This window comes from Rhinoderma darwinii, chromosome 4 (genome assembly GCF_050947455.1).
Source record: "Rhinoderma darwinii isolate aRhiDar2 chromosome 4, aRhiDar2.hap1, whole genome shotgun sequence".
Classification (NCBI taxonomy): Eukaryota; Metazoa; Chordata; class Amphibia; order Anura; family Rhinodermatidae; genus Rhinoderma; species Rhinoderma darwinii.
Genome location: NC_134690.1, coordinates 100,710,374 through 100,719,720, shown reverse-complemented (window position 1 = coordinate 100,719,720; position 9,347 = coordinate 100,710,374).

The following is a 9,347-nucleotide window of genomic DNA, read 5'->3' as shown; positions in this document are numbered from 1 at the left end:
TTTAAAAAACGAGCATTTTTGGCCAAGTTATGACCATTTTCGTATTTATGCAAATGAGGCTTGCAAAAGTACAACTGGGCGTGTTGAAAAGTAAAAGTACAACTGGGCGTGTATTATGTGCGTACATCGGGGCGTGTTTACTACTTTTACTAGCTGGGCTTTCTGATGAGAAGTATCATCCACTTCTCTTCAGAACGCCCAGCTTCTGGCAGTGCAGATCTGTGACGTCACTCACAGGTCCTGCATCGTGTCGGCCACATCGGCACCAGAGGCTACAGATGATTCTGCAGCAGCATCAGCATTTGCAGGTAAGTAGCTACATGGACTTACCTGCAAACGCCGATGCTGCTGCAGAATCATCTGTAGCCTCTGGTGCCGACACGATGCAGGACCTGTGAGTGACGTCACAGATCTGCACTGCCAGTAGTAAACACGCCCCGATGTATGCACATAATACACGCCCAGTTGTACTTTTACTTTTCAACACGCCCAGTTGTACTTTTGCAAGCCTCATTTGCATAAATACGAAAATGGTAGGGGTTGCAAAATCTGGTGACAGAGCCTCTTTAAGGCTCAGAGCCCATTTTTCAAATCTGACATATTTCACTTTATGTGGTAATAACGTCGGAATGCTTAAACCTACCCAAGCGATTGAGACTATTTTCTCGTGACACATTGGGCTTCATGTTCGTGGTAAAATTTGGTCGATATATTCAGTGTTTATTGGTGAAAAATTGCAAAATTTAGAGAAAATGTTGAAAAAATTGCATTTTCAGAATTTAAATGCATCTGCTTGTAAAACAGTCGGTTATACCACCCAAAATAGTTACTAGTTCACATTTCCCATATGTCTACTTTAGATTGGCATCGTTTTTTGAACATTCTTTTATTTTTCTTGGACGTTACAAGGCTTAGAACATAAACAGCAATTTCTCATATTTTTAAGAAAATTTCACAAGCCTTTTTTTAAGGTACCTCTTGAGTTCTGAAGTGGCTTTGAGGGGCCTATGTATTATAAACCCTGATAAAACACCTCATTTTATAAACTAGACCCCTCAAAGTATTCAAAACAGCATTTAGAAAGTTTTTTAACCCTTCAGGCATTTCACAGGAAATAAAGCAAAGTGGAGGTGAAATTTGCAAATGTCATTTTTCTTGCTGAATTTCAATTTTATTCATTTTTTTTCTGTAACACAGAAGGTTTTACCAGAGAAACACTACTAAATATGTATTGTCCAGATTCTGCAGTTTTTAGAAATGTCCCACATGTGGCTCTACTGCGCTCGTGGAATAAAACACAAGCCCTAGAAGCAAAGAAGCACCTAGTGCATTTTGAGTCCTCTTTTTTATTAGAATATATTTTAGGCAGCATGCCAGGTTTGAAGAGGTGTTGAGGTGCCAAAACAGTAGGAATCCCCCAATAGTGACCCCATTTTGGAAATCACACCCCTCAAGGAATTCATTTATGGTTGTTGTTACCATTTTGACCGCACAGTTTTTTCACAGCACGTATTTGAATTGGGCTGTGAAATGAAAAAAATGTCATTTTTTCCAATAAAATGTCATTTGTGATCAAAATTTCTTATTTTCACAGGGAACAAAATACCCCATTTTGTTGGCCAATTTGTCCTTAGTGCGGCAATACCCCATTTGTGGTGATAAACTGCCGTTTGGGCCCATGGGAGGGCTCAGAAGGAAAGGAGCGCTATGTGTTTGTTGGAGTCCAGATTTTGCTGGATTGGTTTTCGGGTGCCATGTCGCATTTGCAGAGCCTCAGAGGTATCAAAGCAATGGAAACCCACCAGAAGTGACCCCATTTTGGAAACTACACCCCTCAAGGAATTCATTTATGGTTGTTGTTAGCATTTTGACCGCACAGTTTTTTCACAGCACCTATTTCAATTGTACTGTGACATTAAAAAAATGTCATTTTTTCCAATAAGATGTCATTTTTTATTAAAATTTCTTATTTTCACAGGGAACAAAATACTCAATTTTGTTGCCCAATTTCTCCTGAGTGCAGCAATACCCCATTTGTGGCGATAAACTGCCGTTTGGGCCCATGGGAGGGCTCAGAAGGAAAGGACCACCATTTGGCCTACTTGGGATTTTCTAGTGCGAAGTCATGTATGCAGAAGCCCCTGAGGTACCTGTACAGTTGAAACCCGCAAGAAGTGACCCCGTTTTAAAAACTACACCCTTAAGGCATTCATCTAGAGGTGTAGTGAGCATTTTGACCGGAGACCTACACCCCATAAACTGTAATGTAGGTTCTCCCGAGTATGCCAATACCCTACATGTGGCTGTTATCAGCTGCCTGGGCACACAGCAGGGCTCAGAGGGGAAAGACGAGGGGGGATAAGCTGTGCGGAGTGCATCAGGGTAAGTAAAATTGGGGTAAATTATAAACCAAGGGATGTATGATAAATTTTAAAACACTCTTTCATACAGAGCTCTGGTTATTCGGGACACGTGTCACATTGATATATTGTGTCATCCCTTATCGCCCTCTTATAGCAGACTTTGCACCTCTTTTGACTTTTTCCCTTCTTGCCAGTTTGGGGAACTTCTCCTGGAAAGTGTTGCCGCCCTGGTATGATGCGTGTGGCCCCGCTTCCAGAAGTACTGGGTGCCCCCCCCCTTCTTGGTCCCTAAAGATTAGGTTCTTGATAATCACCTCTTGAAATTCCAGGAAAGTTCCCCTCTGGCCTGTACATCGACGTAGCACGTACGCATTGTACAAAGCCATCTGTATGATGTGCCCGGCCAGCTTCTTATACCACACCGCATGGCGCTGTAGGGTTTCAGGATTTGATCTGACAAGTCCATCCCTCCCATGTACCTATTGTAGTCCAGGATGCAGTCTGGTTTGGGGGTGGCCTTTCCTTCATATATCCTAAACCTGTAGGTATACCCTGATGCACTCTCGCACATCTTATACATCTTCACGCCATACCTTGCCCTTTTACCCGGCAGGTACTCGTGGAATTGAACCCTCCCTTTAAAATGTACCAGGGACTCATCAATAGAAATACACTTCTCGGGGGTGTATGCTTGGGAAAACCGGGCACTGAAACGGTCTAATAGGGGTCTCTGTTTATACAAACGGTCAAAACTGGGGTCATCTCGGGATGGGCACGGTTCATTATCAGTATAATGTAAGAAGCGTAGTATTGCCTCATTTATTTATTTTTTTAGGTTCCAGTTCAGTTCTGAAGTTGCTTTGAGGGGCCCATATATTAGAAACCCCTATGAAACACCCCATTTTAGAAACTAGACCCCTCAAAGTATTCACAACAGCATTTAGAATGTTTATGAACCCTTTAGGTGTTTCACGGGAATTTAGAGCAAAGTAGAGGTGAAATTTACATATTTTTTTGTCAGAAAATCCTCTTTATACCATTTTTTTTATAACACAAAAGGATTTATCAGAGTAACGCAACTCAATACTTATTGCCCAGATTCTGCAGTTTAGAGAAATATCCCACATGTGGCCCAAGTGCGGTAATGGACTGAAGCACCGGCCTCCGAAGCAAAGGACCACCTAGAGGATTATGAGGCCTCTTTTTTATTAGGCACCATGTCCGGTTTGAAGAGGTCTTGTGGTGCCAAAACATTGGAAACCCCCCAAAAGTGACCCCAATTTGGAAACTAGACCCCTTGAGGAATCCATTGTAGTTTTCTTGGGGTGCATGCGGCTTTTTGATCAGTTTTTATTCTATTTTTAGGTGGCGTGGTGACTAAAAAACAGCAATTCTACTATTGTTTTTTAATTCTATTTTTTTTACAGCGTTCACCGTGCGCTATAAATGACATATTCACTTTATTCTGCGGGGCGATACGATTGCAGCGATACCAGATGTTTATAGTTTTTTTTTATGTCTTATGGCGTTTGCACAATAAAATACGTTTTGTAAAAAATCATTCACTTTTTGTGTTACCTTATTCTAAGCGCCAGAACTATTTTATTTTTCAAGCAATAAAGCCGTGCGAGGTCTTATTTTTTGCGTAACGAACTGTAGTTTCGATCAGTACCATTTTTCGGTACATGCGACTTTTTGATCTCTTTTTATTCCATTTTTTGGGAGGTGAAGTGACCAAACAATTGTGATTGTGGTACGGTTTATTATTTTCTTTTACGGCGTTCACCGTGTGGGGTAAATAACGGAATAATTTTGTAGTTCAGGCCGATACGGACGCGGCGATACCAATTATGTATAGTTTATTTGTTTGTTTATATATTTTTATTAATAATAAATGACTGATAAGGTAAAAAGGGGGATTTTTACTTTTAATACTTTTAAAACTTTTATTTTCTTATTTTTACACATCTTTTTTTTACTTTTTTTTAACTTTATTAATTTGTCACACTAGGGGACATGAGGGCAGGAGGCCCTGATCGCAATTCTAATATACTGCACTACATGCGTAGTGCAGTGTATTAGAGCTGTCAGCTACTCACTGACAGCAAGCATAGTGGGTCCTGACGTTGTCAGGACCCACTAGGCTTCCGTCTATGGCATAGCCGGACGCCATTGTTTGGTGTCCGGTTGCCATAGTCACCATCGCCGGCCGCTATCGTGTAGCAGGCCGGCGATGGCAGCTTAACCCCTAAAAAGCCGCGATCTCTATAGAACGCAGCTTTTAAGGGGTTACTCAGCGGGGACACAGCGATTGGTCCCCGCTGTAGGAACTGTGACAGCAGCTGTCACAGCTCCTGTATGTGTCGGGAGGACGGCCGAAACGGCCGTTACTCCCGAGACGTACTATTAGGTCATGGAGCGCGAACGATACAGCTGCCATGACCTAATAGTACGTCCAGGAGCGGGAAGGGGTTAATGGTACCCCCCTTAATAGCCTATTCTCAGTAATAGCTCCCCTTAGTAGCCCTTGCACAGCTTTTTGACTGAGAAATAAAAAAGTTATGGCTCTCAGAATATGTTGACACAAAAAATGTATTTGTTTATAAAAATTTGATTTTATTGTGCAAATGCTGCAAAATAAAAAAAAACTTAATACATATGGTATTTCCGTAATCGTACCGACTTGCAGAATAAAGTAAAACATAATTTATTGCGCACAGTGAAAGCCGTAAGAAATAAAGAATTTAAAACTCCAAAACATGTTGTATGTACCATAAAATGGTACCAATAAAAGCTACAGCTCGTCCGGCCAAAAATAAGCCCTCACACCGCTCAATCGACCAAAAAATAAAAAAAGTTAAGAAGTTATGGCTCTTGGAAGGCGGGGAGTGAAAAATGAAAATGAAAAAGCAAAAAAGGATCAGTCCTGAAAAGATTAATTAATTCCTAATAAAAAAAAAAAACTATGACCACATATGGGGTATAGTCGTACTCGGGAGAAATTGCTTTACAAATGTTGGGTGGCTTTTTCTCTTTTATCCTTTGTGAAAATTAAAAAATTTAACATCTTAGTGGACAAAAATGTTGATATTAATTTTCACGGAGTAATTCCACTAAATTCTACAAAAAAAACTGTTGAGTCAAAATGTTAACTAAAGCCCTAGATAGAATTCCTTGAGGGGTGTAGTTTCCAAAGTGGGGTCACTTTTGGGGGGTTTCCATTGTTTTAGTCCCTCCGGGCGTTGCAAACGCGACATGGCACCGAAAACCATTCCAGCAAAATCTGCGCTCCAAAATCCAAAAGGCTCTCCTTCCCTTCTGAGCACTGCTGTGGACCCAAACATCAGTTTATGACCACATATGGGGTATTATCGTAATCGGGAGAAATTGCTTTACAAATTTTGGGGTGCTTTTTATCCTGTATTCCAAATTCCGTTTGGAAGTTTGAGGCAGATTTTCCTCTCCCTGCACGCCGATTTTCGCAGCGTTTTTCTACCGCGGCCATTGGGCGCTGCGGGCATAAAACGTCGCGAAATACGCTTTCTCTGCCTCCCATTGAAGTCAATGGGAGGTCGGAGGCAGAAACGCCCGAAGATAGGGCATGTCGCTTCTTTCTCCCGGGAGCCGGTTTTACCGGTTTTGAAGAGCTTTTTGGCGCAGTTTCCACGTCAAAAAACTCAGTGTGAACTTAGCCTTAGGGTGGTTTTACAGGGCCCGACGTGGGCCGTGTAAACGAGCATCGATCAATGAGACAGCTGGTTGATCTCCGCTCGTTTGCTCCTTTCACAAGAAGCTAGTATGGCGAAGAGCATTGGTTACTCCGATCGCTTGTCCTCATACATTTCTATCATGTCGGCAGCATATCTCCCTGTTTACACGGGAAGATGTGTTGCCGACAACGATATTTTTGGCATTTAAAACTATACAATCAGCCGATGAACGAGCATTTGCGCGTTCATCGGCTGATCGTTTATCTGTTTATACAGGGCAATGATCGGGAATGAGTGTTCTGTGAACGCTCGTCTGCCCGATAATTAGCAGTGTAAAAGGGCCCTTGCTATGTTACTATGTAGGACAGTTGCACGATAGCCAGATAATAGAGACGTGGATCGTGATCAATGGCTGTTATGGTGGCGTCAGACGTATAAATTCACTGTATTTCAAAGATACATTCAATTGTGCTCCCACAACATAACAATTTTAAAGGATTCACTGGTGTAATATATGAGTAAAATATAACATTTATTTATAACTCTCTAAAAACAGGGGTACAATCACCACTGTGAAAAAGCCCCACCGTGTGTATAAAAACTTATTAAATAATAAACTCTGAGTTCTAATTCAATTGTGAACCTACTATAGCTCAGTGTTCAACAAGAATATCAATACGGAATCAGCATTTGAAAAATGGGCATAACAATAGTCTTGACCCTAATTCACACTAGAGTCCGTGATAACCGCACCGGAAGCTCCTAGTGTTGAGGTATACAAACAATGCTAGTGTTCCCAATGCTAAAAAATTCCTATTCACAACCGACCCAGTTAATCCGTCAGACGTATATCCACGTTATCACGTGGCGCCCCATCTGAAGTCACCTGACGAATGCGCCGTTAAGATGGTACGCACTCTTTTGTGATCCTTTAATTACATAGCATACAGGTTGGAAACTCTTGTATTTATGAGTTCATTGGTTTGAGGGGATATATAATGGCCTGTCTATACACATTTAGTAACAACCCCGAGAAGGCACAGTATTATTTAATCCAATACTTTGGCATTTATATTTTTTGGCATGTATCCACTTTGACTTCTTTCTGATCTAGTACTACAGGATATTCATTATCAATTGTAACAATATGGGCTTATGCACTGGTTTTATTAAACGTTATATACTCATTATGTGTCATTGACAAGGACGTGTGTTCTTAATACACCGTGCAACCATTATTGTCTTTAGATCAGTATATTATTGTTTGCTGTGTCTATTTGTTCCATTGTAGCGTTTTCTACAGTTTTTAATGTTGTTTTATATTTGTATTTCAATAAAGTTTATAGTTTAGATACATATGACTATGTAGAATCTGTTGGTCTTTGTAGGTTTCTATATATATATATATATATATATATATATATATCCTACTAAGTCCTGGTAGAAACAGGTAAATAAAGTATTTTTAATATATAAACAAATATTAAGTTAAAAAAAAAAAACTTTTCCCATTCTCCCCCCAAAAGCAATGGGAAAACCCCCCAAAAATTAACATAACTGGTATCGCCACATCCGTAAAAGACCACAATATCAGAATATAACTTTATTTAACCCACATGGTGAATGGCGTAAAAAAGAAAAATTTTAATGCCAGAATCGTTGTTTTTTGGCCACCTCATCTCCCACAAAATATAGAATATAGAGTGATCAAAAAGTAAAGATACGGCTCTCAGAATATGGCGACACAAACTATTATGATTATTTTTAACAATTAGTTTTTCCCTTGTTAAAGGAGTGAAACAAACTATATAAATCTGTTATCTACGTAATTGTATTGACCTGCAGAATAAATTTAACATGCCGTTTTTACCGCGCGGTGAACATCAAAAATGGAGAAATTGCTGTTTTTTTCCCATTCTACACCGCAAATAATTTTCCCCCAGTCTCCTAGTACATTATATGGTACAATAAATGGTGTCATGAAAAACTACAAATCATCGCGCAAAAATCAAGTCCTCATACGGCTATATCGAGGGAAGAATATAAAAATGATGGCTTTTGGAAGGTGGGGAGGAAAAAACGAAAATCTGAAAAATAGCTGCGAAGGGAAGAAGTTAAAAGGGTTGTCCCACCACAACAACTTATCACCTATCCTCAGGATAGGTGATAAGTGTTTGATTTTTGGGTCCTGAGTCCCCACTATGAACAAAGCGTCTGGTCACGTATGCGCGTTGCCGCTCCATTCATTCTCTATGGGACTGCTGGAGATAGCCAAGTACAGCGCTCGTTTTTTGGCGACTTTTTTTGGCTCCCAACACATACGCTAAATGTGTCCATAGAGTTCCACTAACCGGATGGAGGCCAATAGAGTTTCCTTTCGGCCTCCATCGGGCTGGTATACCTTTTTTTTTTATCCAGCAGGATTCTGGGAAAAACGTATACTGCGCTGTATACGTTTTTGAACATGGGAGCCTATGGGTGATGTAAGCTGCTGTATGGCATACGTCACACACCTCTATAAATATATAAGCTTCTCAATAGCTTTTAATCACATATACATTAAACGAATGCCATAATAGCCTTTGGGTGACGGATGCCACCGCTGTTTTACGTATACATTTTCTTACAAAATGTAGGCCAATAATGTCATGTGAATGTGGCCCAGAGTAGCTCTTCATTCTTGCTATCGTTTTATGTACAGTGGTTGTTTTCGGGTATGTTCACAAAGGGCGGATACGCTGTGTAAAAGCACACAGCGTATTCGCTCTGTGCGCCGCACGGAATTCTGGCCGAGAAACCGCATCAAATTGTGGTGCAGTTTTTTGGCCAGAATGTCCGCTGCCGAAAACTGCCCAGAAAGAAAATGTATACTTACCATGGCAACGCATCCCTTCGACGTCCTGATACTCTGCACCCCTGAGTATGATGTTTCATGCCATGTGATGCAGCGGTCACATGAGATGAAACGTCATCCCAGGAGGCTAGCCTAGACAAAGAAACAGACTTTTGGGTAAGTATAAGGTTTTTTTTCCGAATTGCGTTTTTTTGTAGAGATTCTGGCACAAAAAAATGCAACATCTGATATTTGTTGCGGGTTTTACCTCATTTAATTCGATTAGGAAGTCCCGCAACAAATAAGCAGCATTTACGCAAATACAATTGACATGCTGCGGATTAAAAAAACGCACATGTCAATTTCTGAGTTTTTTCCCGCTCAGCATTTACGCAGCGTGTGGATGAGATTTGTTCAAATCTCATCCACTTTACTGCTACT